Raw genomic sequence first — 23513 nt, 5'->3', positions numbered from 1 at the left:
ATCGCTGGCTCACCATCCATCCAATCAAATTGCAAAGAACGTTGGTGAGCTAATGGGTCGGTAGCTGTCCACCTCCAAATGGTTCTTGCCAGATTTCAAAACGGGAATGACAATGCCTTCCTTCCATTGCGACAGAAACTTACGCTTGACCCAGAGACAGTTGTAAAGGTCGAGGAGGAGTCGCTTGCAGTCCACTGAAAGGTGTTTCAGCATCTGACAGTGGATGCGATCTGGCCCAGGAGCGGTATCAGTAGTAGTAGATAGTAGTAGTAGATGGGTTCTTTGGACGCACGACAGGAAGGTCTTCAGCGCCCGTTGAGTAACATAGTGAGATGGGTGTCAAGAAAAATACTCAGAAAAGTTATATAAAATGGAACATAAAACACAGGGAACAATCATTGACAAATATGTGCTCACCCACACCGAAGCGTGGGATGAAGCAGGGCGTCAGCACGAAAACATGGACAACACAGGAAGAAAAAGGTAGAGGGAGCTAAAACAATGGAGCAGATGGAAGTGGCTGGCTGACCGCAAGGAAAAAAGGGAGGAGTCAGCCACTCTGCAATACACTAAAACCGCCAGCCTAAAAGTTTAGGCCAGAGTCCAGACACATCACAAAACTTAAAAACCCTAGACACACAAGTCTCATCGTTAGCTAAAACACAGAGCAGATCCCTATCAACTTGTGCTTCTGCCCTTGCATCACGGTATAAAACGCAGTCTGTTAAAATGTGCCGGACAGAAATGTGCACACCACAAACATCACAAAACGGAGGATCCCCCCGCCGTAATAAATAGCTATGTGTGAGAGGACAGTGCCCGATCCGAAGACGTGTGAGGGCCACCTCTTCCCGTCTGAGCAGCCGGCAGGAGGAACGCCACCGCCGAGTGGTTGACTTTACCGACCGCAGTTTATTGGCCGTCACCGCCAGCCATTCGTCCTCCCACAACTCCATGCACTTCCTGTGGAGTGCAGCGATGACGGACTGCAACGGGATAGGACACTGGACCACATACTGCTCTCTGCTGGCCTCCTTGGCAGCCCGATCAGCCTGTTCAATGCCCCATATGCCGACATGACCAGGCACCCAGCAGAAGGATACCTCTTTACCCCGCCGTTGGAGCAAGTACAGTTGGTCATGTATCAGCTGGACCATCTCTTCAGTCGGGTATAGGTTCTGCAGTGATTGTAAGGCACTAAGAGAATCGGAGCAGAGAAGAAATCGATCCCCCCGAACACGATGCATCTGCTCCAGTGCCTTCAGGATCGCGTGGAGCTCCGCTGCGAAAACGGTATATTCAGCAGGGAGGCGAATCCGGGTAACATGATCAGGGAACACCACAGAACGGCCAAGAAACGTCTCCTGTTTTGAGCCATCAGTATAAACGACAGTGAAACCGTGATGTACATCTAAAATGGTAAAAAACAGAGATTGGAACGTAAAATCTGGTGTGCCAGCTTTCTTAAAATGAGTCAAATCTAAAATAAGTTTGGGTCTCCGGAAGAGCCAGGGTGGAGATCTGCTCCAACCGCGACGTAAAACACGAAGACCAGCTATAGACATCGCACCGAGGCAATCCTGTGCGCGAATCCCATAGAGCTGCGTCGCACGTTGCCGGTTATGAAACAATCGTGCCAGAGGAGGCTGAGCAACGGTATGGTATGCAGGGCTGTATGGTGTGGACAAAGTTGTATACGCCTGGCGCACTGTAAGTAGCCGTCGCCGCATATGAAGTGGCGGTTCACCAGCCTCTGCACAGAGGCTGGGTATGGGGCTAGTTCGGTATTCCCCAGTGGCCAACCGAAGCCCTTCATGGTGCACAACGTCCAACATTTTTAAGTAAGAAGGCCTCGCAGACCCATACACCGTGCACCCATAATCGAGCCGAGATCGCACAAACGCCCTGTAAAACTGGAGCAGACAAGTCCTGTCAGCTCCCCATATACTGTGGCTAAGACATTTTAAAATACTTAAAGCCATAAGTGACCGTTGTTTCAGGTCTTTAAGATGAGGTAACCACGTGAGCTTCCAGTCAAAAATGAGCCCCAGAAATCTCACTGTGTCTTTAAAAGTAAGAATAGTGTCCCACATCCTTAACTCAGGAAAGGTTAAAATCGAACGAGAACGGTTATAAAGAACACATACAGACTTCTCGGTGGAAAACTTAAAACCACTCTTCTGCGCCCAGTCATCCAAACGCCTAATCGTAAGTTGCAACTGACGCGTTGTCGTTGCAAGGCTTGAAGAAGAGGAAAACAAAGAAAAATCATCCACAAACAAAGAACACTGGACAGGACTTTTCACTATGGACGTAATGTTATTAACAGCGATGGCAAAGAGAGTCACACTTAAAACGCTACCCTGAGGGACACCGTTATCCTGCGCAAAGCGATCAGACAGGACATCACCAATTCGGTATCTAAAATATCGTGGCGAGAGGAAAGACTGAATAAAAAGAGGAAGACAACCACGGAAACCCCATTCGCGAAGCTGCTCCAGGATGAGACGCCTCCAAGTAGTATCGTAGGCCTTCTCGATGTCGAAAAATACACCTAGAAGGTAATGACGGCGTAGGAAAGCTTGTTGTATAGCCGCCTCCAGGAGGGCTAGGTTATCGAAGGTGGAACGAAACCTCCTGAACACACACTTAAAGCGACTAAGGAGTTGCTGGGATTCTAACATCCAGACAAGGCGGTGGTTGACCATCCGCTCCAAGGTCTTCCCTATGCAACTGGTGAGGGCAACACTATGGTAGCTACTTGGGCGGTCCTTCCCAGGTTTTAAAAAAGGGATTAAAACTGCCTCACGCCACGCGTCAGGAAAGTGACCCGACGCCCAAATGGCATTAAAAAGTGCGAGGAGGATTTCTCTGTTGCGCATTGTGAGGTGCCATACCATACTGTAATGGATCCTGTCGTGACCAGGGGATGTGTCACGAGCTCCAGACAATGCAGAATCCAGCTCCCACATACAAAATGGGCAGTTGTGAAATTCATGAGAAGTAGACTGGAGGTCCAGACTACATCTCTCAGCAACGGCTCTATGGCGCTGGAAACCTGGATCCTGACTGGTTGTTGCAGTAACTGTGGCAAAATACGCTGCCATAGTCTGGGCAATGTCTCGCGGATCCGTGTGGAGAGTGCTGTTATTCATAACAGCAGCTATGGGGCACCTCCCTCCTCTGCCAGAAATTCTCCTGATGATCTCCCACACAATGGAACTGTTGGTGGAACGATTAATGGTGTTCAGGAACTGTTGCCATGACCTCTTCTTGCTCTCACGAATAATGTGGCGACAACTTGCCCTCGCCACCCGAAAGGCTGCAAGATTCTCAGTAGTCAGCCGACACTTGAACCGACGCAGAGCCACACACCTGGTCCTGATTGCAGACCAGCGTTCAGCACTCCACCAAGGCACAGGTGACCTTTGGACTGTTGGTTGTTTGGTTGGATGGTTTGAGGATTAAAGGGACCAAACTGCAGAGGTCATCGGTCCCTTGTTTCATAAACACACAGAGCACGGGGAAACCATCCATTAGTCATTCGAAGCACAAGATAAAAATTCCAGGGGAAGAAAATCCCCAAGGTCAATAATAAAGAAACATGGAAAACGGAGCACAGCAACAAAAACAACATAGAGAAGAAAGGCAGAAGGAATTAAAACTGCACAGCAGAGGACTGTGGCTGGCTGATCACGAAAATAATAGGATGAGCTAGCCACTCTGCAACACGTTAAAACCTCCAACCTAAAAGATTAGGGTAGCGTCGAATTACAACACAAAAGAAAGTAAATGATACAGCACAAAAGAGGGTGACGCAATAAAATTAGAGGGACCTATAAAAGCCGCTTGCTCGAATAAAACTTAAAACACGATCTGCCATAGAGACATCGTCAGCTAAAAGACGCGATAAATCACCCAGGAGTTTAAAAGTTCGCCTGAGGGCGGTTAAAAGAGGACATTCCAACAATATATGGGCCAGCGTCATGGTTGCACCACAGCGACAATGAGGGGGGTCCTCTCGACGCAGCAGATGACCATGCGTCAGCCAAGAATGACCAATGCGGAGCCTACACAGAACAACAGAATCCCTGCGAGAGGCCCGCATGAAGGAACCCCACACAGTCGTGGTCTCCTTTACCTGCCTCAGCTTGTTGGGTGCAGACTGCAGACAGAGTGCGCCATTCGTCTCCCCACAACCCAAAGACCCGACGGTGCAAAATCGTTTGGAGATCAGTTGCCGGGAGGCCGATTGCCAATGGCAGTTTGCGAGTAGCCTCTTTGGCTAACTTGTCGGCGAGTTCGTTTCCCGCGATCCCAACGTGTCCCGGGGTCCATATGAACACCACCGAATGACCACGCTGTTCAAGAGCGTGAATGGACCCCTGGATGGCACCAACAATGGGATGGCGTGGGTAGCACTGGTCAAGAGCCTGCAGACTACTGAGCGAGTCACTGCAAATGACAAAGGACTCTCCAGTGCGGGTACGAATATGCTCAAGGGCACGAAAAATGGCTGTCAGTTCTGCGGTGTAAACACTGCAGCCTTCCGGCAAGGAGCGCTGGTCGACATAGTCCGCATGAGGATAAGCGTACCCCACACGGCCATCAACCATCGAGCCATCAGTATAGATAACCTCCGAGGCATGGTATACGCCTAGGAGAGCAAGGAATTGGCGGCGCAAGACTGCAGGAGGAACTGAATCTTTTGGCCATCGGGAAAGTTCCAGCCGAAGCTGCGGCCGACGAATACACCAAGGTGGTGTATGTGGGCGGACCTGGAAAGCAGATGGAAGAGGCAAACACTCCTGTCGCCTGTCTAACCCCACAGTGGTGAAAGGGGTCCAGCAGTTGCAACGCAGAGGGCGACGCTGAGCCATACGCCACACTCCCATAATCCAGTCGGGACAGCACAAGGGCTTTGCAGAGCTGCAGCAGCATGTTACGATCTGCACCCCAAGTTGTGTTGCTGAGGCAGCGGAGGGCATTCAGATGCTGCCAGCACTGACGCTTGAGCTGACGAATATGTGGAAGCCAAGTAAGCCGGGCATCGAACAGCAATCCCAGAAAACGGTAAGTGTCAACAACCCTGAGCATGGCATCCTGAAGATAAAGCTCAGGGTGGGGATGGACAGTTCGACGCCGACAAAAGTGCATAACACAAGTCTTCGCAGGAGGAAATTGAAACCCATGGGCTAGGGCCCACGCCTGCGCCTTGTGTATGGCTCCCTGCAACCTACGTTCTGCAACACTAATGGTGGAAGAGCTGAAAAAGATGCAGAAATCGTCAGCATATGACGTGGGTGAGACAGACGACCCTACTGCTGCTGCAACGCCATTAATGGCCACAAGGAAAAGGGGCACGCTCAATACAGAGCCCTGTGCAACGCCGTTCTCCTGGATATGAAGTGAACTATGGGATATGCCAATTAAAACGCGGAACGTCCGAACAGATAAAAAATTCTGAATAAAAATGGGAAGAGAGCCCCAGAGACCCCACTCGTGCAACATGGCGAGAATATGGTGCCGCCACGTCGTGTCATATGCTCTGGAGAGATCGAAAAAGACGGAGACGAGGTGTTGGCGCCTGGAAAAAGCAGTGCGGATTGCAGACTCAAGAAAGACCAAAGTATTGGCGGTGGAACGGCCCTGACGGAAGCCACTCTGGCACGGAGCCAGAAGACCCCGAGACTCGGGCAGCCAACACAGCCGTCGACTCACCATGCGTTCCAATAGCTTCCACAGAGTATTTGTCAAGCTGATGGGCCGATAGCTATCCACATTAAGCGGGTCCTTACCAGGCTTCAGCACCGGAATGACGGTACTCTCCCGCCACTGCGACGGAAAGACACCATCACCCCATATGCGGTGGAAGATGGCAAGAACACACCGCTGACATTCCGGGAACAGGTGTTTGAGCATCTGATTGTGGATGCCATCTGGCCCAGAGGCTGTATCGGGGCACTGTGCCAGGGCGCTTTGGAGTTCCCACAAACTAAATGGGTTGTTATACGCCTCAGGGTAGCGAGAAGCAAAAGAAAGCCGTTTGCATTCCTCCTGGCGTTTTAGCTCGCCAAACGCACGCGGATAATTCCCCGACGCAGAGGCCCGAACATAGTGCTGAGCGAAATGCTCGGCGATTGCATCGGCATCGGAGGGTGAAGTACGGGGACCAATGGTGGAAACGTACCTCTCCCAGCACTCCTGTTTCCGCCTTTTGATGAGCCGTCGTGCCTGAGCACGGAGACGCTTGAAAAGAATGAGGTTCTCCAAAGACGGGTGCCGCTTATGTCGCTGAAGAGCCCGCCGACGTTCTTTAATGGCTTCAGCGACCTCCGGAGACCACCAAGACACTGACTTTCGCCGAGGGCACCCTAACAAACGAGGAATGGTACGTTCCGCAGCGGAAACAACCGCTGCAGTCAGTGTCTCAACCGCCACATCGATGGTACCGTGGGGGAGAGTTTCAACAGTGGCAGCAGAGGAGAACGTTTCCCAGTTTGCCTTGCTAAAGGCCCATCTAGGCAGGCGTTCATGGGAGCGACGCTGGGGTAGTGAAAGGAAGATGGGAAAATGGTCACTACCACACAAGTCGTCATGGACTATCCAGTGGACCAATGGTACAAGCCCTGGGCTGCACAACGACAGATCTATGGTCGAGAACGTGCCATGCGCCACACTGAAATGTGTGGTGGCGCCAGTGTTTAAGAGGCAGAGGTCGAGTTGGGAGATGAGATTCTCGACCTCTCTGCCTCAGCCAGTAACCTTCGTTCCACCCCACAGGGGATTGTGGGCGTTAAAATCCCCCAAGAGAAGAAAAGGCGTGGGGAGTTGGGCGACAAGTGCAGCCAATTCGGTCAGGGAGACTGTACCACCTGGAGCGAGATAGATACTGCAGACGGTTATGTCCTGGGTAGTCCTTACGCGTACAGCCACAGCTTCCAATGATGTTTGAAGGGGCACAGGAGCACTATATACAGAGGTAAGGACATACACGCAGGTTCCACCTGACACACAATTGTAAGTGCTACGGTTGCAGTAATAACCCCTGTATCCACGAAGGACAGGGGTCCGCATTGCCGGGAACCAGGTTTCCTGGAGGGCAATGCAGAAAGCAGGTGTCATGCTTAGAAGCTGTCGTAGCTCAGGGAGATGGCTAAAATAACCGCCACAATTCCACTGGAGGATTGTACAAAGCGTGTCCTGTAAGGGCATTAAGGTACTGAAAAAGCAAATTACTTCAACGAGTCACATGCTGCCACCGACTGAGTGACTGACGTCGCAACTGCCATCGTTTCTGAGACGGCGAGATCGAGGTCATCAGGGGACGCAAAGAGCTCGACCTCATCCTCAGAGGCTGAGCTGACAGGAAGCGTTGGCGCGGGAACCACTGGGTCCTTAGACTTCTTAGAGAGCTTCCTCTTCTCTCTCTTGTCTTTGGGAGAAGGTTCGCATGCTGGGAGGGCTTTCCTGATGCATTGTCAGGAACAGAGGAAGAGCGTGAAGCCCTTCTACCAGCAGCTGGTGGCTTCCTCAGCCACTGGCTAGCGTCCTGCGAGACACTGGGAAAGTCCTTGGAAGGGACTCCCCCAAGGGACCCCTTCCGAACAAGTGAGGTCTGAGGAGGCTGTTGCCTCTCCAGCTGAGCAGCCGGAGGAGGCTGTTGCTTCTCCAGCTGAGGAGCCGGAAGAGGCTCTTGCCTCTCCAGCTGAGCAGCCGGAGAAGGATAGTGCCTCTCCGGCTGAGAGGTGGGGATGGAGGTCCCCAGTTGTTTGGGGTCCACTGTTCCCAAACTGGGGGTTTTGGGAGCAGTGGAAGAGAGTGTGGCCCCTACCAGCTGTGGGGCAGGCGTAACTTTACTGTTCTGTGTGCCAACTGAGAAGCTAGTCTTTGCAGGAACTGGTGGCGGCAGAGTTGCAGCAGCATAACTCCTCAACATAGATGTGGGGTTGAGCCGTTCGAGCTTCTTCCTTGCCTCTTGGTAAGTTAAACGGTCCAGGGTCTTAATTTCTTGTATCTTCCGCTCTCTTTGGTAGACTGCACAGTCTGGCGAGCAGGGAGAATGATGCTCCCCACAGTTAACGCAGGTGGGAGGCGGAGCACATGGAGCATTAGGATGTGAAGGTCGTCCACAATCACGACATGTGGGGCTGGCAGTGCATCTGGAGGACATATGTCCGAACTTCTAGCACTGGAAGCATCACATAGGGGGCGGGACATAGGGCTTGACATCGCACCGGTAGATCATGACCTTGACCTTCTCAGGCAAGCAGTCACTCTCAAACGCCAGGATGAAGGCACCGGTAGCGACGCTATTATCCTTGGGCCCCCTAAAGACACGACGGACAAAGTGCACACCCTGTCGTGCCAGGTTCTCCCGTAGCTCGTCATCAGACTGTAGCAGAAGATCTTTATGAAAGATAATCCCCTGGACCAAATTTAAGGACTTATGGGGAGTGACATGAACGGGGATGTCACCGAGCTGCTCACAGGCGAGTAACGCTCGTGACTGTGCAGATGAAACTGCTTGTATCAAAATAGCCCCGCTCCTCATTTTGGAAACAGATGCCGCTTCCCCAAACTTATCTTCAAGAGTGTGAACAAAGAAGAGAGGCTTAGTCCCCAAAAACGAATCCCCATCGGTTCTGCTGCACACAAGGTATCGCGCTGAATACGGCTCCTGTCTGTCCGCAGCCCTACGTTCCTCCCATGGTGTGGCTAGGGAAGGGAACGATTTGGGGTTATATGTCACAGCATTAAATGCTGTCTTACCGCACTTAGAGACGTTGGTGGTTGTGCGACCACCAGATTGAGACTTCACCCACTTCATTGCGGGGCATCTGCCCCGATGCCATCCACTCCGACCAGGGGCTCTCCCCACGGGCGCCACCCAGCCACAGCAAAGGCCACCTGGCAGGATGGCCGTTGCCAGGAGTCCTGATGCCCCAGAGAGACGAGCATCGACTCCTTGGCTTACGTGGAGAGGTGTCAGCTCAGGCATCGGCAGTACGATCCCTGTGTTGTCAGGGGGCTACAACCTAGAGGGTACGTGACGACCCCACCACAACAGGCTGGCTACCGTGCTGGATTTTGGGTGCCATGGGTAGTCCATATCGATCGTGGGTGCAGATGGTGACGCACTAAGGGCGTTACATATACAATCCATCAGGTGTGTATGCCCAAAATGATGGATGGAGGGTGCAGTTATGAAGCCAAGACGATCAAGAATGCCAAGGCCTTAGGGCACAGAGGACTGATGGTGCACCACGTAAGGTATCCTTCCCTAAAGGGCTCGTACTTCTGTGGAATTTGGAAAAATGGAGGTCAAACCCTAATGGGGACCATCACATTAAGGCTGAAACGTTTGAGACTCCTTTTAGTCGCCTCTTACGACAGGCAGGAATACTGCGGGCCTATTCTAACCCCCGAACCCGCAGGGGGTCCTGTGGACTGTGGAATGGATGCTGCAGCGGCATGGTGGACCGTTATGATAATATGATCCTCCCACACGTCAACATTCACACAGTGTTCGAGTTGGGCCAACTGGCTATAAAGTGTCCAGTCAGCTCCACTGAGCACCCATCGTGGTGGTCTCCTTTCGGGGCCCAGGCCATCTGGCAGGTGAATCCAGATTGGGAAATGATCATTGCTGTGCAAGTCAGCGACCACTTCCCAGTGACCACTTGGGGCAAGAGCTGGAGAGCAAAGCGAGAGATCAATGGCAGAGAACGACCCAGTCGCTGTGCAGAAATGAGTACTCTGCCCTCCATTGAGCAAGTAGGCACAGGATGACAGGAAAAGCCTCTCAATTGCTCCACCCCTGGGGCAGGTAATTGCAGAGCCCCAAAGCACATTGTGGGCATTAAAATCACCACAAATAATGAATGGCTGGGGGAGCTGTGTAAGAAGGTCGGTGAGGCCCGCTTCATCAAGCGCATCATGTGGGGGCAAGTAAAGCGAGCATACAGTCAATGGATGACACATGTGCACAGACACAGCGACGGCCTCTAAAGTCGTCGTAAATGAGAGAGGCGAGGAGTGGTAGTCTGTCCTCACGAAAATACCTACGCCTCCTCTAGCTCTCTCTCCACACAGGTCGTCCTTTTTGTGGAGTGTATAGCCTCGTATCTCAGGGGAGTGTGATGGATGGAAATAAGTCTCCTGGAGACAGAGACACAGTGGTGTACCCTGAGATAGAAGATGAAGTTCCTCCACATGCGTCCTGAACCCTTGCAAGTTCCACTGAAGTATGGGAGCCATCTATGATGGGGGTAGCACCTTCATCCTGTCTCTCCGACGGGGCGGGGAGACCACAGCAGGTGGAGGGGCAGGCGTGGGGCGAGATGAGTGCCCCACACATACATCGTATTCCATCATCTCTGAGGAAGAGTCAGATGAAGCCTCATGTAAAACAACATCCGCATGGTCAGATGGTTTACCACAGGATTTGACCCGCTGTAGCTGCTATACAGTAGCTTTCTGTGGTTTGGTGGGCTTTGGGGGAGCTGATGTGGGAGTGGTAATTTGCCTACTGTGCTTGGGAACAGCCTCAGCTGTTGGAGGTGCCAGGGGCTGGCCCAGGTTCGCCACTGTACCTTTGTCTGCCGTTCGAGTAGGGGCTACTGGCTCTGAAACACTGGCTGTGTTGCAAGTGCACTGACAGCTGCTGGTGTAAATGCCAACACTCACCACCTCAGTCTGCGTTGAGGCATTGACTTTTGGAGTGGGATTCTGAACCAGGGATGCAAAAGATGTAGCAAATGTGGGAGGTTACATCGAATTATAAATCTTCTTGGCCTCGCCATATGGGATATGCTGGGATGTTTTTATTTCCTGGACTTTGCGTTCCTCTAAAAATATTCGGCAGTCCCTACTCCAAACAGGGTGGTTTCCAGAGCAATTGATACATCTGGCTGGAGACGAGTAACCAACTCCTTCATGAGCAGCCTTACCACAGTTGCCACAAGTCGCTTCACCTTTACACCCTAGGGTGGTATTGCCAAAATGCTGACATTTAAAACAGCACATTGGAGACGGGAAATAAGGCCTCACGCTAAGGCGAAGGAAGCCAGCTTTAATATGTTCTGGAAGTTTCGTGCTACTGAAGGTCAGAATAAAAGAGTCCGACTTCACAAGAGTGCCATCAATCCTCTTCATGATATGTTGAACATCAACAATACCTTCCAGAGCCCACTCAAATTGCAGTTCGTCTTTGGGAATGTCGACTAGATCCCGGCATGTCACAACACTTTTGCTATTATTCAACGTGCCGTGCAGTTCAGTGTCTATGGCATACTCCCCAAGGCATTTAGCTGCTTGCAGGTTAGTGGCTTGCTGGGAAGTGGAAGTTTCCGCAAGCGAGGAGGAAAAGAGGATTTCGAAGGATCCATCTCGGTCCATCGAACAGCTAGGGAACTAGAAGTCCACCTAGACGGAGCCCTGCGTGCCTAGGTAAGCCTTATACAACTGGGGTGCGGCAGGTGCCCCAGAGGTTGCGCACTTGCGACTGTTCCACCCCAACAGCCATGCATCTTATAGGCGCGCAGCACACCGTAAGACTGAGGGGTTTTTATAGAGGTTTACCTTCCTCGCAATCCAGGCGGTCAAGCCAAGATTAACATTCCCCGCAGCACACAACATTCCACTGTTGCACCATACGGTGGTCGCTGAAGCATGTCTGGGGGTTACAGTGACAGGAGACTGGCCGCGCTGACCAGTGCCCAGCTCAGGACCCCAGGTTCGCCAAGCACGTACTCAGCAAATGAATGCTGAGCCCCTGGGGGAACGAGCGGTATCAGGGCAAGCGGCTAGGGCACTGTTAGATTCCCACTCACTGAATGGAGCACTGTAGGATTCGAGATGGTGGGTGCTAAATGACAGGCCCCGACGTTCCATCCGCTCTTTAATGGAGCGGAAGACCAGTGGCTAATTCACAGATGCGGAACTCAGAGCAAAATGCTCTGCCAAGCGTTTGGCAATTACGTCGGAGTCAGTACAAACTGCTTCATTCAGTGAGAGTGTAGGGATGTTGACAGGGGTCCGATAGCCATAGAGGCGTCTGATCTTGGCCCAGACCTGCGATGGAGAGACATGGAGGCTAATGGTGGACACATACCTCTTCCAGCACTCCTGCTTGTGTTGGCGAATGATGCGGCAGGCCCGCTCATGGAGCCGTTTAAATGCGATGAGGTTTGCTAAACATGGATGCCGCTTGTGACGCTGGAGCGCCCGCCAGCGATCTTTAATCGCCTCGGCAATCGCAAGCGACCACCAAGACACAGTCCTCCGATGGGGGGGGGGGGGTCCCAGAAGAACGAGGAATGGCAGATTCTGCGGCAGTAACGATGCCGGTGGTGACTGAGTGAACCACTGCATCAATGGCGTCATTAGAAAGAGGCTCAATAGCGGCAATGGAGAACAAGTCCCAGTCAGCCTTATTCATAGCCCATCTGCTAGGGCGCCCAGAAGAGTGATGCTGTGGCAGTGACAGAAAGATTGGAAAGTGGTCACTACCACACACGTCCTCATGCACACTCTATTGGACAGAAGGTAGGAGTCTAGGGCTGCAGATCGAAAGGTCGAGGGCGGAGTACGTGCCATGTCCCACACTGAAATGTGTGAAGGCACCATCATTTAAAATGGAAAGATCGAGCTGCGCCAATAAATGCTCAACGGTGGCACCTCGACCTGTTGCCACTGACTCACCCCACAGAGGGTTATGTGCGTTGAAGTCGCCCAGTAACAAGAAAGTTGGCAGCAATTGGGCTATCAGTGCAGCCAGGACATGCTGCATGACATCAACATCGAGTAGAAGGTAAAGACTGTAGACGGTAACAGCCTGTGGTGTCCACACCCGAACAGCGACAGCCTCTAAAGGTGTTTGCAGAGGGTCAGACTCGCTGTGAAGAGAGTGAAGGACATACATGCAGACGCCACCAGACACCCTTTCATAAGCTGCCTGGTTCTTATAATAACCCCAACAGCCACGGAGGGTGGGGGTTCGCAATGCTACAAACCAAGTTTCCTGAAGAGCAATGCAGAAGAAAGGGTGAAGGATGATAAGTTGTCAGAGCTCAGCTAGATGGTGGAAGAAAACGCTGCAGTTCCACTGGAGGATGATATTGTCAGTGGCTGGGAAATGCGTGAAGGGATTGGGGAGGCAGATTACGCCTCCTGGGTCCCTGCTGCTACCGAGTCACTACCTGTGCAACAGCTATCCATCGTGTCTGAGGGACTGGCGAGATCCAAGTGCTCAGTGGATGCCAGAATCTCCACCTCATCCTTTGACGCAGAGCTGGAAGGTTGCGGTGGGACAGGTTCCACCGCATTGTCAGGATGCTTCAGAGCCTTTTTCTTCATCTGCTTTGCGCGCTATGCTTTTTTGTGGGTCCGCCTGGGAGGGCCTCACTGGGTCCGTCTCAGGGACGGACGACGACCGTGAGGCCCTATGACCAGAGACTGGTGGTTGCTTCAGAAATTTTCGAGTGTCCGCTTTAGCACTGGGCAAAGCCTGGGATGGGAGAGCCTCAAGGGACCCCTTCGTGGCGAGAGTAGCCAAAGAAGTCTCACTCTTCTCCAGCTGGAAAGGGGAAACTAATGTCCCTGATGGTTGGGGGTAGTGTTGCTCCTGAAGTAGATGGAGAAGGAGCAACAGAGAGTGAAGGCCCCCCCCCTCCCCACAACCAAGGGGGCCAGTGAATTCTGACATAGCTGAGAGGCAACTGTATGTGATGACACGGGAGAAGATCGTACCAGTGTTGCAGCAGCGGCATAAGTTAATTGCATTGGCACAGGATGTAGCCGCTCAAATTTCCACCTAGCCTCAGGGTAGGTCAGGTGGTCCAGGGTCTTATATTCCATTATTTTCCTTTCTTGTTGGAATATCCTACAGTCTGGCGAGCAGGGGGAATGGTGTTCTCTGTAGTTAACACATATAGGAGGTGGGCACATGGAGTATGGGATGCGAAGGACATCCACAATCTCGACACGTGATGCCGGAAGTACAGTGGAATGACATGTGCCAGAACTTTCAGCATTTAAAACACCGCATTGGAGGAGGAATATATGGCTTCACATCACAACGGTAAACTATCACCTTAACCTTTTCGGGTAAGACATCACCCTCTAAGGCCAAGATGAAGGCACCGGCGGCTACCTGATTATCCCTTGGAACCCGATGGATGCACGGACGAAGTGAACACCTCGTCGTTCTCCGTTGGCGCGTAATTCATCATTGGACTGCAGAAGAATATCCCTGTGGAAGATAATAACCTGGTCAATGTTAAGACTCTTATGGGGCGTGATGCTAACTGAAACATCCCCCAACTTGTCACAACCCAGCAACCTCCATGACTGGGCAGAGGATGCTGTTTTGATGAGAACTGAACCAGAGCGCATTTTCGACAAGCCTTCCACCTCCCTGAACTAGTCCTCTATATGCTCCACAAAACACTGTGGCTTGGTCGACATAAATGAGTCACCATCAACTCGCGTACAGACTAGGTACCGGGGTGAATAATCTGCACTGCCCTCTTTACCCATACGTTCTTCCCATGAAGTGGCCAAGGAGGGAAATGATCTCGGATCAAATTTCTTCCCGTTGAGGTTAGACCTCGATCGCTTAGAGAGAGATGATGTACCACACTTCATTGCGGGTCATCCGCCCTGATGCCACCCACTCTGACCAGAGCCCCCCCCCCCACGGGTGCCGCACAGCCACAGCAAATACCACCTGGCAGGATTGCCTTTGCCAGGAGTCCCGATGCCCCAGAGCATCTAGGCATCTACTCCTCAGCATACGTGGGGAGGTAGCAGCTTAGGCATCAGCAGTGTGATCCCTGTGTAGACAGGGGGTACCATCAAGAGGGTACATGTGGACCCCACCACAACGGACTGGATACTGTGCTGGTTGTCGGGTGTCAAATATCCATGAATAGAGGGAGCAAAGATGGAAGTGCACAATGGAGGGAATGTAGGCTACCAGGAACACAATGCAGCCGATGTGGCCAGAAGATCAGTGTAAGTCCTACTTCATGAAAATAACGAATATGCCAGATGTTAGTTCAAGATGGATATAGAATGCATCACGGAAGGCGTCCTTCCCCAAATGGTACGCACTGACGGAAAAATTTTGAAATGGAGTGGTCAAACCACTTAGGAGACCATCACATTAAAGGCTGAAACAGTTTAGACTTCTTGTAGTTGCGACAGGCAGGAATACCGCGGGCCTATTCTTACCCCTGAACCCGCATGGGGGGTTTTCCATGATGTGTCCTTGCTCTCAAACTGCGTCTTATATTTTAGTTTCGACGGAAGTATTCTTAAGCGAAACTTCTAGAACACTCGAGATGGCTCTTCCTCTTCCTCTTCTCTCTGGGACGTGACTTCCGCTCGCTACAGCAGATTGACATCTCCCGCAGCAGAGCGTCGTCAGCTGTCGAGACAGTGGTCGAACATGGTCGCTGCTCCCCTTCCTGAACCTAACAGGACCATTTCTCGTTTACACAACTTACATTGTACATTCATGTTCACTAGTATTCTGAACAAATTTTGTTTTGATTATCTATAAACTATACTTCACATTTTTACTGGCTACACTGAATATGATTGTGTGGATCGTTGCTGTATTGTAAAACCAGTGTTGTAAAAGTTGACCTGAATCTTGAGTATTTAGTGAGTTGCAGCATAGATGCATAAGCACTGTGATCCTTGTACAGTGAGGGGACGAAAATGATAGAATACCTCCTTTCGTCCGGCCTAGTGCAGCAAGTCGACGTGGCGTGTGGCATCAATTCAACAGCTCATTGCAAGCCGCCTGCAGAAATATTGAGCCATGCTGCCTCTATAACCATTGTGAAAATGTTGGTCAATTTGGGTCAGCAACTGAACTTTTAATTATGTTCCATGAATATTCGATGGGACTGATGTTGGGCGATCTGGGTGGCCAAATCATTCGCTCGAATTGTCGACAATAGTCTTCAAACCAGTCGCTAAAAAGTGTGGCCCAGTGACATCTCTGGGAAGATGAAGGCCATTAGTCACTGCAAATGATCTCCAAGTAGTCGAACATAACCATTTCCAGTCAATTGTCGATACAGTCGGACCAGGGAACGCAGTCCATTTCTTGTAAACAGGGCCCACACAATTACGGTAGCACCACCAGCTTTCACAGTGCCTTGCTGACAACCTCATCACACTCGAACTATACCATGAGCCGAAATCCTGATTAATGTGACCAGGCCACGATTTTCCACTCTTCTAGCGTCCAACCTAAATCACCAACCCAGGAAATGTTCAGCGGGCGATGTCGTGTTTTTAGCAAAGACACTCGCACCGATCGTCCGCTGCCATAGCAAAATAACCCAAAAATTTCGCCGCATTGTCCTAACGGATACGTTCATCGTACGTCCCACAGTGATTGCTGCCGTTGTTCCGGGCAGTGTTGCTTGTCTACTAACAGTAACAACTCTACGCAAACACCGCTGCTCTTGCATGTTAAGTGAAGGCCATCAGTGACAGCGTTGTTCGGGTGAAAGGTAATGCCTGAAATTTAGTATTCTATCTCATGACGCAGTCGATGCCGACCGGTGAGGCCGAGCGGTTCTAGGCGCTTCAGTCTGGAGCCGCGCGACCGCTACGGTCGCAGGTTCGTATGCTGCCTCGGGCATGGATGTGTGGATGTCCTTAGGTTGATTAGGTTTAAGTAGTTCTAGGGGACTGATGACCTCAGTTGTTAAGTCCCATTGTTCTCAGAGTTATTTGAACCATTTGAACCACTGTCGATGCCGGGACACTGATTTCCCTTACGATTTTCGAAATGGAATGTCCCTGCGTCCGTCTCCAACTACGCCAACTACGACTCCGCGATCGAAGTCGGCTGTTAATTCCCGTCTTCCGGCCATAATCATGTCGGAAACCTTTCCACTGAGTCACCTGAGTAAAATTACAGCTCCGCCTTTTATACCTTGTGTACGCGATACTACCACCTTCTGTATATGTTAGTTTCTCTGTCCGAATTTTGTCGCCCCAGTGCTTGATCTTATCAGTCCCTGAGCGAAAATAAAACCGTCTTGATTTCCAATCGAAGCAGAGTTGACAAATCGGCATGAATGTAACGATTTTGAGGAAAGTAGGGCACACAAGTCGTCGCTCGTGGTACCGATGAGGAAAACGGAAACTATCCCACGGAAATGGTATATTTTGGACCTAATGGGTATTCGTGTTCACCGTACCAAGCACTGAACTGTTTCAGAATGCTGCAACATGCTGAAATAAGCTGATAACTAGCCATAGAACACTGTAAACGAGAAAGTACATCGTTTCATTTAGTTTTGTACAAGGATATCAGCACCTTATTTCTCATTGTTAAGGTTGTAATATGTGTATCTATTCATAATGTGTAAGAGAGCTCATAATCCGTGAGAACATTATCTGCCATAGGACGCAACCTCTTCTCTCATCTCTTTTGCATATGATGTTTATGAATGCTGTTTATGAATGCATATGCTGTTTATGAATGTATATGCTGCCTACTATAAGTGCAATGTCTTGATTAATCAATTGAAGTCATAGTAAATCAGAAACTAAAGGAATGTCTCACGATTCACATACATAATAATTGCGTTCGTTGTTGCAGGCATTACATATATGACTATAATTTCAAAATAATCAGTGGGGTGTTTGATGTTGTTGACTATAAATTCTTATTTGTGAGTGAAATAAGGCTAAGATCTCAGTTCGTAAATAATCAGATTTACAGATTTACGTTTGTATGAGTATAACAACAGAAGCAGTAAATTACAGTTTATTTTGGCTCGTAATTATAGAAGCTATTTTAGTACCAACAGTAGAATTAGGACGCTTTTGCTTGTTTGTAGCAACTTGTATGTATGAAGTTGGAAACACAGTATGAATTAAAATACTGGGATAAAATTGCATAAAGTTAACACCAAAATTATGTCCTTTTGAGACTGTCGATTCATTCTTCGTAGCCGCGCTGGATTATCCGAGCGGTGTAGGGCGCTGCAGTCATGGACTGTGCGGCTGGTCCCGGCGGAGTTCGAGTACTCCCGCGGGCATGGGTGTGTGTGTGTGTTTGTCCTTAGGATAATTTAGGTTAAGTAGTGTGTAAGCTTAGGGACTGATCACCTTAACTGTTAAGTCCCATAAGATTTTTTTTAAAAAAAAGGAAGAAAAGAATTCTTTGTATCTTATATTCAATTGCCGATTTACTTGGGTCAGATGTATGAGTTCCCACTCAAGTTGTAATAGTAAGACAGTTATATGAAGACTAATATTTCATATAAGTACTGAGGATGAAGCACCGATGAATATGCATCAAATTGCACACGGACACTTCTTGTATATTTGGAATTTGGTTAACCCTAAAAGTGTAAATAATATTATTAATGTCCTGTTAATTCAAAAGTCATTAGCGGAAGAAAATTATTTTGAAACACTGTACATAGGTATCTGTAAATTTAGTGTTTTGTGACAGCCAACATAGTTGAGTGATGACATCGCTGTGGATCATGTCAGAAGCATTGAATTGTTAGTTAATGTCTTGAAAGCGGCACATCACCTAAGAAAAAGAGAGCAATCGATTTTCTTTCGTGAACACAATTGTAAACTAATCTTTATATTAGGGAAGCCAGTTATGAGAAATGCCCGTTGACAGCGCTCTGAAAGCAGAATACGAACAAGGATTAGTTGGAAAGGTATGCATTCTACTTCATCATATTCAAAATGATTGTTGGTGCTTCTGACTGCATTGATATTTATTAGAAAACTGAAAGCAAGTGTGTTACATCAACAAGAGATAAATGAAAATCAGGTTATGTGTTGAGTATATTTGTATCATGGCGTGCTGTATGAGTTTAATAAACGTGTATGAAACAGTGGGAAATCTCATAAGCGGTAAGTTAGTAAGGATGAGTCTTCTAAAGGTGTTCTTCAAACTATAAATCAGATACACCTTAGGCATCAGTGTCATCAAGTTCTGTGAAGAGAGACAAATGCCGCACAGTGATAACGAAATTTCATTTTCAAGTAGAGGTAATCACCCTCTTTATATGTAAAAAGTTTATGGAAATTCTATACAAAAATAATAACGACATATTACGAAGTGAAGTTAAAAGTGATTTTACTAGCAATTGGCGTTTACCTTGAAAGCATTACCGAAAAACATATTGGCATCGTTATGGTAGTATATTAGTATAAAATTCATAAAACTGTTTCCTCGAGTCGGAAAGTGGAATACCAGAAATCTGATTGTGGTAGGGAAGGTCAAAAGTCTGAAAAGAGACCGCTCAGTCCAAGCTTTCTGGGGGGTCAGTGAAGTGACATAGAAAGAGATTAAGGATTTTCGTTCAGACGAAAATAGGGCAACATCAACAGCAGCAGAAAACGGTGTAAACAGCAGTAGGATTAATCCTGAGTAGGAAGAAAGGGCAGAGAGTGAGTTAATGTGAACAGTTATGTGGTAGTATTATCCTCATCAGAGCCGAGTGCGAACAAACGCGAAAAACAAGTCCACGTAAACGGTCCGACGGCACGAGCGTAAGATAAAGAGATAGAGGCAATGTACGAGGAGCGTACTGAACATGTAATTCATTATGTGAAAAGAGATAAAAGTCTAATAAATGTAGGTTATTGAAACGCTGGAGTTGAGCAAGGAGAAGAGAACAGAGTCAGGGGAGAATATGAATTCAGTAATATTAACGAGGTTAGTTGAATCTTATAATATAATCCAGCTAGTCACAGCGAATATACAGTTGGAAAATCGCAAAACGAGCAGGTATAATTAGCAAATTCCTGGAGACAGGGCAGATCCCAGATGTATTACATCATTGTCAGACAGAGATTACGAAATCAGGTCTTGTGTTGTAAAACTTTCCCAGGAGCAGATACATACTCGTGTCGAGCGGGATACTGAAGTACCGAAGAATAACGAGAATAATGCATTGCATTTACTATAGCTATAAATACCACTATAGTGGATATCACAATAGGCAGTTCAATTGAAAATGAATAGACATCTCGAAAAACGGGAATCACAAAATTTTGACTAAATTTGATTACGACGAAAATAACAATAAAGAAACTTTGGATAACATAATAGGTACTTCTGTTCATCGACAAAAGAAGGAAGTACAAAGATGTTCAGGAAAAGACGGGAATTTAGCAGAAGAAGTCACTTGGGAACAAAATAACTAGTAAGTGCAGGAAGGCCAAGGTGAGAATACGATAGAATATGTGTCAAGACATCAAGCAATAACTTTCATGGTACTTAAGCTATCTGCAAAAACTGCCAGAGAAGGCAGAGATTGCGATGTGTTCAATAAATAACTCAGAACGTTGGATGCAACTGCTACCCTGACATGAAGAGATTGGCACGGGAGAAAAATTTGTGGCAAGCCTCATCAAATAAGTCAGAAAACTTATGCCCCTCTCCTCCTCCCCCCCACCCACACAAAAGACTATTGCGTTATTAAATGAATCTCACACTGATATATAATCTCCCATCAAATTATGCGTACGAGAATCTAAGTACTCACTGAAACCGCGTCCCATGCCCTCAAATTAGAATCGCTTGACGAAGAACACTTTAGTATCGTTTTCGGAAACGTTGAAGCATGTTTAGAAAGACTTGTGGTTTGGGCGCATCATCTACACAGTTGAAAAAGCTAAAGTAGATCCACAGAGTGGTGAAGGCGATAGTACGCCGATGAAAATGAAAATGGTTCACTTATCGTTCTCTGATTAGTTGTCAGCGATGCTGACATGCACAGTTAATCATATGCTTTACGTTTTGAAAATGGATATAACAGGAATTGGATTCTGTCAACAATGTTATAAGATTACTTTTATAGCCAGATCAAGAACAACCGATAGTCATAGTGTACATAAAAAATGATGGAAGCTAAAAATAACTTTGGTTCTAGTTCGTGTCGACAGTGAGATCGTTCGAGACCAGGCAAAGTTCGGATAACACATGGATGAGGAACTAAATCAGCCTTGGATGAGGAACTAAATCGGTCATAACCATTTTGAAAAAAATAGTCCTTGTCTAGAAACTGTACAAAATGAGTGGAGTTGCACCTACTGGGTTTCAAAACCGTTCTCCGCGCTCGATTTTATGGGAGAGTGCGTTTGTTTGCCTGTGTTTGTGTTTGTGTGTGCGTGTGTGTGTGTGTGTGTGTGTGTGTGTGTGTGTGTGACAGAGAGAGAGAGAGAGAAAGAAGATTCTTACTTTCTTATTTATTTTAATTTTTAATTTCTATTATTTTGTTTTTACTTCATTTATATATTTATTTTTCTGCTGATCCAGTCAGGTGATTTAGTCCTGTTTCCTTGTGCTTCAGCCGATGATGCGCATGCCTTTTTTGCCTTTCTTCAAGTTACCTGTGAATAAAAAGCTTCATGTTACGGTTGACGTAAATGGTTAAATAATTAAATAACAATGCATGTGTAAAAGGCCAACTCACTCATAATAGATTCTATACCTCCGTTTTTGTTTCAGAGTCTCCTCAAGATATTTATCTTTCCATACAGTTGTTACTTTCAGTTTACACTACGTGATAAAAGTATCCGGACACCCCCAAAAACAACCAGTTGGTTGGTTGGTTTGTGGGGTTAAAGGGACCAGACTGCTACGGTCATTGGTCCCTTTTTCCAAAAAACTAAAACCACCCAAAGAGAATAAAAAACGAACAACAGGAAAGACGGCAGACGACATAGGACAAGAAATACTCCGACAGAGAACAGACAAAACAAATTAAAATCACACCGAGTGTGACAGTGGTTGGCCGACCATAGAGAAAAAAAGGAAAAGCCAACAACCGAGAACACATTAAAATTCAGTTTAAAATCTGAGGCCAAAAGCAAGAATCAACATAAAAACAAACACTCAGGTTAAACAATAAAAAACCCCTGCTCGAATAAAACGTAAAACTAGGCTAGACATAGCATTGTCGTCAGTTAAAAGGGTTGGTTGGTTGGTTTGTGGGGATTAAAGGGACTAGACTGCTATGGTCATTGGTCCCTTTTTCCAAATACTAAAAACACCCACAGAGAATAAAAACGATTAACAGAATAGAACACAGATGACACAGAACAAGAGAAACTTAGACAAAGACAAGACAAAACAAACTAAAATCTCACGAAGTGTGACGGTAGTTGGCCGACCATAGAAATAAAAAAAGAAAAGCCAACCACTTAGAAACACATTAAAAAATCAGACTAAAATTGTAGGCCATAGGCCAGAATCAACACAAAAGGACATAACAAACGCTCAGATTAAACGATAAAAACCCCCTGCCCGAATAAAACGTAAAACTAAGCCAGCCATAGCAGGGTCATCAGTTAAAAGGGCAGGGAGTGTATCAGGCAGCTCAAATGTTTGCCTGACCACAGCTAAAAGGGGGCAGGCCACTGTCAAAGCAGCTCCGCAGCGACATAGAGGAGGGTCCTCCCGGCGCAGTAAATAACTGTGTGTCAGCCGCGAGTGGACAATGCGGAGCCAACAAAGGATGACTGAGTCCCTGCAGGTGGCTCTCAGGGATGACCGCCACGCAGCTGTCGTCTCCTTGACGGCACAGAGGTTATTATTCATGGCCAGTTCGCGCCATTCATCGTCCCATAGCGCAAAAACTTTGCGGCTTAAGACTGCCCTCAAATCAGTCTCTGGGAGGCCAACATCCAAAGGTGGTTTACTGGTGACCTCTTTCGCCAGGCGGTCAATATTTTCATTGCCGGGTATCCCAACATGGCCTGGGGTCCAAACAAAGACCACAGAGCGGCTGCAACAGGCAAGAGCATGCAGGGACTCTGGGGCAGCCATCACCAGATGGGAGTGAGGGAAACACTGGTCGATAGCTCGTAAACTGCTCAAGGAGTCGCTAAAGATAAAGGACTCACCCGAGCAGGAGCAGATATACTCGAGCACACGAAAGATGGCGACAAGCTCAGCAGCAAAAACGCTGGAGCCAGACGGCAATGAATGTTGTTCATAGCAGTGGAGGGACGCCTGCCTCCACAAGTATGATGTCCACAGGGCTGGTCCGGTAAGCAAGGCGTACCCCGCTGTGAAGAATTGGGGCCAGCACCCGCAACGCAGAAGGGGATGCTGAACCATAAGCCAGGCTCCCGTAATCCAAACAGGACTGGATTAACGCCTGGTAGACCCATAAGAGGGTAGATTGGTCAGCGCCCCAGCTGATGTGGCTCAAGCATCGCAGAGCATTTAGATGCCGACAACACATCTGTTTAAGCTGCCGAATATGAGGCAGCCAAGTCAACCGAGCATCAAAAACCACTCACAAAAACCTATGTGTCTCCACCACAGCAAGAAGTTTGCCGGCAACATAAAGCCGCGGCTTCAGGTGAACAGTGCATTGCCGGCAGAAATGCATAACACAGGTCGTAGCTGCTGTAAACTGGAAACTATGCGCTACAGCCCAAGACTGCACTTTGCAGATAGCGCCCTTCAGCTGACGGGATGGGATTAACGCCTG

The 23513-nt window shown here is 48.4% G+C and overlaps 1 protein-coding gene across 1 annotated transcript in view; it reads right to left on the bottom strand.

Annotated features, from left to right (window-relative positions):
- Positions 1 to 21241: 21241 nt before the first annotated feature.
- Positions 21242 to 23513, bottom strand: part of LOC126162082 (uncharacterized) — a 160832-nt gene continuing 158560 nt past the window's right edge. The window contains exon 5 of the mRNA XM_049918356.1: positions 21242 to 21402. The gene's annotated coding sequence lies outside the window, so the exon portion shown is untranslated. The remainder of the gene's footprint in view (positions 21403 to 23513) is intronic.

The sequence above is a fragment of the Schistocerca cancellata genome, chromosome 2 (assembly GCF_023864275.1).
Source record: "Schistocerca cancellata isolate TAMUIC-IGC-003103 chromosome 2, iqSchCanc2.1, whole genome shotgun sequence".
Lineage (NCBI taxonomy): Eukaryota > Metazoa > Arthropoda > Insecta > Orthoptera > Acrididae > Schistocerca > Schistocerca cancellata.
This window is presented reverse-complemented; position numbering and strand designations above follow the sequence as displayed.